Source organism: Mustela nigripes, chromosome 8, assembly GCF_022355385.1.
Source record: "Mustela nigripes isolate SB6536 chromosome 8, MUSNIG.SB6536, whole genome shotgun sequence".
Classification (NCBI taxonomy): domain Eukaryota; kingdom Metazoa; phylum Chordata; class Mammalia; order Carnivora; family Mustelidae; genus Mustela; species Mustela nigripes.
Window position 1 is genome coordinate 77,442,908 of NC_081564.1, and position 6,000 is coordinate 77,448,907.

Here is a 6,000-nt window from a genome sequence, read left to right on the forward strand (position 1 = left end):
CCCACGCCCTTCTCCCTTCCGGCTTTCTCGACATTTCCACGGCGCCCGGAGCCAGGCATCCCATTCACTCCACAAGTGTCCTCTACCTGGTCCGCGGACTAATTATGAAATTAACTAAGTGGTGGGCACTCAGAGGCCAAACAAAACACAGAAATGTGTTGCGGAGCTTCACAAATGTATTTCGAGACTAGTCCCTCAGGACTTCGTTCTCCCTCTTGTGGGGTCTGTGCTGGCCCTCAGCCCAACCCCACACACCCTGGTGGGTTCCTGGAGGTTGTGCACGGGCTATACTTGGTTCTCCCTTCAGGCTTCTCAGCCACTCATTTCCACTTTCCCTGCCTTTGGGTGCAACACTGTGTCACTCACGGGAAGCAAAGGGCAGCCTCTGCATTCTTAGGCTAACACTGATGTCCCCTAGTCACTGTGACTCAGGGGCCATTTCACCGTATCACCTGTCTAGGGAGAGCTTTTTATAAAAAATGACTTCAGCAAGCAAGGTGATCACTGAGCCAGAAGCAATACAAAATATTTTGTTAAATTCCACACATATGCCAAAGGTATTTCTCAAATCCTAAAAACTCTAATACATGCATGCATTAATCAAAACATGAACAAAGATATTTTGAGGAACCAGCACTTCTGACAGCAAACTCTCTCTACAAGCCACCAATTACTTAACCCGCTGCCCCTTGTGCACCCAACTGTTTTGAGGGACAATGCAACAAGGCAGGCTTTTACCACCCTCTTTGTCAACATGGTTGCTGATGGGAGCATGAATGTCCCAGAACTCTCTAGGTGTTCTGCTGGCCCCATGACCAGAAAACGTCACTCATCCAAAGTGCTTTTTCTAAACCTCAGAGTAACAAGGGGGTAACTCAAGGCCACCCTATACAAATTCCTGCCCCCTCAAAGTCTTCTCTAGGGCCCTGCAATCTTTGCTGTGTGAGGCGACCCCCTATGTGACTCTAGGCCCACCGCCACTCCTTTCCTACCCTGGCTGTCCCAAACAAACTCAAAAAGTCTTAGACAAGAGGCAGATGGAGAGGGAGAGAAAGTCTGTAAGTAACAGCTCTCTGTTACATAATGCTAAGCACAGAACCTCCTAGAACTAGCCCTACAACCATTTCCTGGCCTATCACGTCAGAATAAACAACTACTCAAAACAGGCAACAAGAGAGAACATTATGGTTTTTTTAAATTTGATGGTCAGTGTACAGTCGTATCAGTAAATATAATACCAACACATCAGTAAATACCATGTGGGGGTAGAACCAGATTCTTTAAGATATTTTTCATTCATTCTTTCAACTGATACTCTTATAACACCCAATGTCTACAAAGTTTGAGCTAGCCCCACAGAAAGACACTTTGTAACCTCATCTGGGCCACAGCACCTGTGGAAGTCATTGGTGATCACTCCCCGCTACCCCTTTTTCAGATTTCGCCTTCTTCAAGACAAGAGATACTGAACTATGGTTTCAGTGGGGTTCTAGGACAAGTTCTGGCCAAAGCAATCTGAGTCACTTCTGCGCCCGATCGTGTCATTAATACAAGGAGATCCTCTAGCTTCCTTTCCAGGACTGCACATTCAAGATCACACCTGCCTCAGTTTGTGTCTTCAGGTGACGAGGACAAGCAGGGCCTACACCTGCTGACCACGCCGGACACACTGCACGGGAAAGAAAGAAACTGTGTTTAACCACAGAGATTTCAAGGTGATTTCTTCCTGCAGCGTAACCTAGCCTAACTTGCCAATATTATCGCTGTTTTAAAACAGAGAGAACCCTGCAAAAGTTCCTCTCCCTGTCTGTTTTCAAAATCAGGTAATACCAAAAAAGCAGAGTTTGTTTCAAACTTCAAGCCATTCTTTCAAATGTAGAGGGTGCAGACAGGACAGACAAGTTCAAGCAACTCTCAGGGAATAAGGAATGAAAGAGAATGACCTTTCAACAATGGTGAGATCTAAACATTCATGTGAAATTCAGCTCAAGAGTTTAAAGCCTATGAAAAAAAAAGGTCACCTTCTGACAACAGGTCCAGTCTATGAAGTAGTGATCTCCCCAATGAAAGAGGCATTCAATGGCCATAAGCTCCTCCCTCAGAAGTCCAATGCCACCCTTTGTTCCTCTTTCTTTAGCTTCCATCCAACTTAATTAAAATCAGGTCTTCCATAAGCTTCCTGAAGGTGGCTCCTCTTTAGGTCTCCAGACAGTCTCCCCAGCCGCCCCTCCCCTTGGCATTTTTCACAGAGACTATTATTTATCAGGTGCTCGATCAACATCTACTGAATTGAATTAGAGGGAACACTCTGTAGAAAAGCCTTGGGCACTGGACGCAAAGGTTGGTCTAATAACCCTCTAGGGTTCCCCACCCCACAGCTAAACACACTACTGCAGACATCTGGGGCTGGGGAGTCTCCACCTCAAGAAAACAAAATCAGCATCAATATAACACTTTATTATGATTTATTACCACACAGCGCTTAAAACCACAGTACGCCGAACACTGCACTGTGGCTATCTTTGTTCTTGGACGTGCATTTACATGTGCAGGCAGCTGTTCTCCCTGGTGGAATTCTGTGTGTGAGGTATTTATTTTTTCTATTAAAAAAAAAAAACCCACACCCTTTGTTTCTATTGCATTATTACACTCCTTATTATCCCATCACGTGGCTTCTCCTCTTGCAGGAACACAGCACACACCCTGCGTTATTGCTGACATAAAAATTACTTGTCAAAATCCCTCTATCCTGGCACCATTACGAACCTGATCTTCCCAAAGCGGTGGCCTTTGTTCCAGCTGGGACCAGATACCTCCCTTACTTTTCCTGGTGATTCCCAGATGCTCGGAGTACAAGGATACAAGCCAGTTGTCACTGACGTTTGCTGAAAGTCACCTTTCAAAACTACCCTAGAGGTGAATGACAAATCCTTCAAGTTTTTCCATTTTATTTTTCAAGGGATTTCCAGGGGAGGGCAAGGTGATGGGGGAATCTGCCACAGACAGTGCAGGTATTGCTGCAGCTCAGGAGAGCTTGGGCCCTCAGCAATGCCTTCTTCCTAGGAGATGAACCTTGAGGCCACCTCCATAACGACTCTTAATCTCTGCTTCTCGGGTAGGATGCGAGGACTCTGCCCTCTAGGAGACAATGCCAATGCCAAGGTGATCTGACGCGTCTGAAGGTTACATTTTCATTGAGCCCCATCAAGATAACCCCAGATTTCATTAGGTTGACACCAGAACAGAGCTATCCTTGGAAAGAAAGGAACAGGCCAGAGTCTTTGGAAAAGAACCAAACACCTAAAGATAAAACGCAGTCTGAGAGCCTAATGGTTCATGGCTATGTAAATGGAAACTTAACTAAAGCGCCCTTTCTCTGTTCTCTTTTCTGCTCTGCTCCCCCAACTGCCCTCCGTTCCACCTCCCAGGAACTTACTGCTGGCATGTCCCTCCTGATATTGCAAACACGATTACAATGAAGGCTTGCAGGAGAGACATTATTTCCTAAGAAGGTTACTACATTTGACCAATGCCCTAATTGAGCACTGGTCAAATTTACAATCCGCCTCACAATGATACCTTTTCAACAAGCGATATCCACGAACAGACTGAAGCCAAAATATATTACTACAGATAAGAAAGCAGGCATCTAATCCAAACCCCACGTTCAGATACAATTGCCCATGTACTGAATATATCAAAATTCCCATCCATGGAAACCCGGGGGAATTGATTCAACCCCAAAGGCACCCTGCCCTCAACGACTTCTTGCAAAGGAAGGTTTCAAGTCATTTGCAATTTCTTTCTCAGAACCAGGAGTTAGCAGCAGCCCCTCAGGGCTCCACCACACAGCAAAGGAATGGTGTGATGCAGAAACCCCCCAGTCAGCCCCGTGCAAACACTGTTGGCCCCAATGACCCAGAGACACCCCGGCGGCTACCCAGACTGCTGGGGGTTACCTGAATCTGTCATCAAGTCCCTTTCACCCCCTTCTGCGTGATGACATCAAGTGGAAATGGTACGCGTTTGGGAGGCAAGAGGCAGACAAGCAGGAAGCACAATTGAGCCTGAGCTTTGTTCAGCCTGCAGTGAAAGACGCGCAGGAAGGGTTAGACTCGCGCAGCAAAGAAAGAAATTCAAGCACCCTCCCCGGCCGGCGGCGGCGAAGTGGGTGCGCTAGGCGGCGGAGGGAGGCGGCGGAGGTGTGGGGAGCCGGCCAGCCGCGGAGGGGGCGTAACGCTTCCTAATTGTCTCTATAGGATAAATACCCCCTCCCCCCACTCCGCTGCAGTCTCCCCCGCCCCCAAGTTCTCCTCCGGTGGCAGAGCTTCCACCAGCAACTGTGACCCCTCAAAAGAGAAAGAAACACGAGAAGGCGTAGAATAACATCTCGGGGCAAAAGACACACTAGCAAAATATACTAGTCAACCGGGTTCTCGGGGAATGCGGGGCGCCGGGTCACCCGCCCAGACAGACACACCGGCGCTGCATTCGGGAGCATCCTTTCCCTCGCCCCCGTCCGCCACCTCATCAAGTCCCTGTCACTGTTTTGCCGATTTCTCCACTCTTTCCAAAACCGCGCAGCGCTCCCCCCGCCCCACCCCCACCCTAAGCGGCGGATCTGGGACCGCCGCCTCGCGTGCAGCGTCCCACGCGTCCAGCCTGCTTTGTCCTGCCGCTGCCCTTCCAGGAGCAAGCGCCCCAGGCACGTGGGTCCGCACAAAAGACCCCCACCATCTGACCCGCCACGGCTCCCTCTCCTCCCGAGAGGGGTCCCGGGGCCGCGGAGTGGCGCGCGAGGGCAACTTCTGGGGGTGGGGACCTCGCTCGACAAGGGGCTTGCTAGGGGACCGTCCGGGGTGCGTGCGGGGTGGGGGCGCAGCCGGGGCGCGCGCGCACGTGCACCCTCCTGGGCGTGCGCGGCGCGGGCACGAGACGCGCTCCCTCGGACTGGAGCTCCAGGGGGCATCCGAGGACTCCGCGGAGCGGCCGACAGCGCTGTTCCCCCGCCCCAGCCGCCAGCCCAACTCCGCCAGCGCTCGGGCGAAACGCAACTCCAGGGACCCCCTCCCCGGCGCCCCGGGACCGCCCCGCTGTGCGCTGCGCTCCCTTCCCCGGGACCCCTGCGGCCCGCCACTCCCATCTGCTGCCCAAAAGAAGCCCCCCCCCCAACACACCAGGGGGTGGCTCCCCTTCCCCGCTTCCCTGGCTCCGGGCGCGGCCGCGGTGGGGGCGAGGGCATCCATCCCTTCGCGCCCCTCTCGCCGCCCCCGACCCGGGAGGGGCAGAGCCGAGAAACAAACCGAAAGTCACCGACCTCTCTCTGCAGCGGGCTCCGGCGCTCCCTACGGCGGCGGCGGCGGCGGGAGCATCGCGGGGTGGTCCCGGCGCGCCCGCCACCCGCTCGGCCAGACGCGCGAGGCGGGCTGCGGGGCCGGCGCGGGAGGGGAGCGCGGCGTCCGCGCCTGCAGCCCGGGCTCCCGGCTCGGCCCTTCGGGAGGCGCCCCACCTGCCCGCTGCCCTCGGCGCTCCCGGTCGGACACGGCCGCCCGGCGCTGGGCTCCGAGCGGGAGCTTTTTGTGTCACCACCCAGACTCAGGCACCGAAGGGGGGGTGGGGGCGGGAGGCCGGGCTCCGCTCCCCGCGGCACCGCCCCTCCCCGGCGGCTCCACCTCCTCCAACCCCCACCCCCCCTCCACGGCGGCTGGTCCTGGACGTCCGTCTGTCAGTCCCGAGTCGCACCCCCGCCGCCCGAGTGAGGGGCTGCCCACCCTGGCCCGCGCGCTCCCTAGGCCGTGCCCCAAATGCCCAACCTGGGCCGGGACCTCGACTTCGTCTCGGCGCCGCGCGCGGTGGGGGGCCGGGGAAGGGGGACCTGAGCGGCGATCAGGTGTGAGACGAGGCCGCGTTCGGCAGGCGGGAGGTCAGGGGCTGAGGCGGGGGCCGAGGCCGGAGGGGACCGGCGTGCGGCTCCCCACAGGGGGACCGAGCCGGGGAGTT

At 54.7% G+C, this 6,000-nt stretch overlaps 1 protein-coding gene across 2 annotated transcripts in view; it reads right to left on the reverse strand.

Annotated features, from left to right (window-relative positions):
• The window catches only part of RNF152 (ring finger protein 152), a 71,744-nt gene extending 66,327 nt beyond the window's left edge, over positions 1 to 5,417 (reverse strand). Inside the window, exons 1-2 of one of the 2 annotated variants that reach the window (XM_059409766.1) lie at positions 5,318 to 5,408; positions 3,960 to 4,083 (exon numbers count right to left, since the gene is read on the reverse strand). The gene's annotated coding sequence lies outside the window, so the exon portion shown is untranslated. Of the gene's footprint in view, positions 1 to 3,959; positions 4,084 to 5,317 lie in introns of both variants that reach the window. The other variant, XM_059409765.1, reaches the window with a different exon arrangement.
• Positions 5,418 to 6,000: the final 583 nt, after the last annotated feature.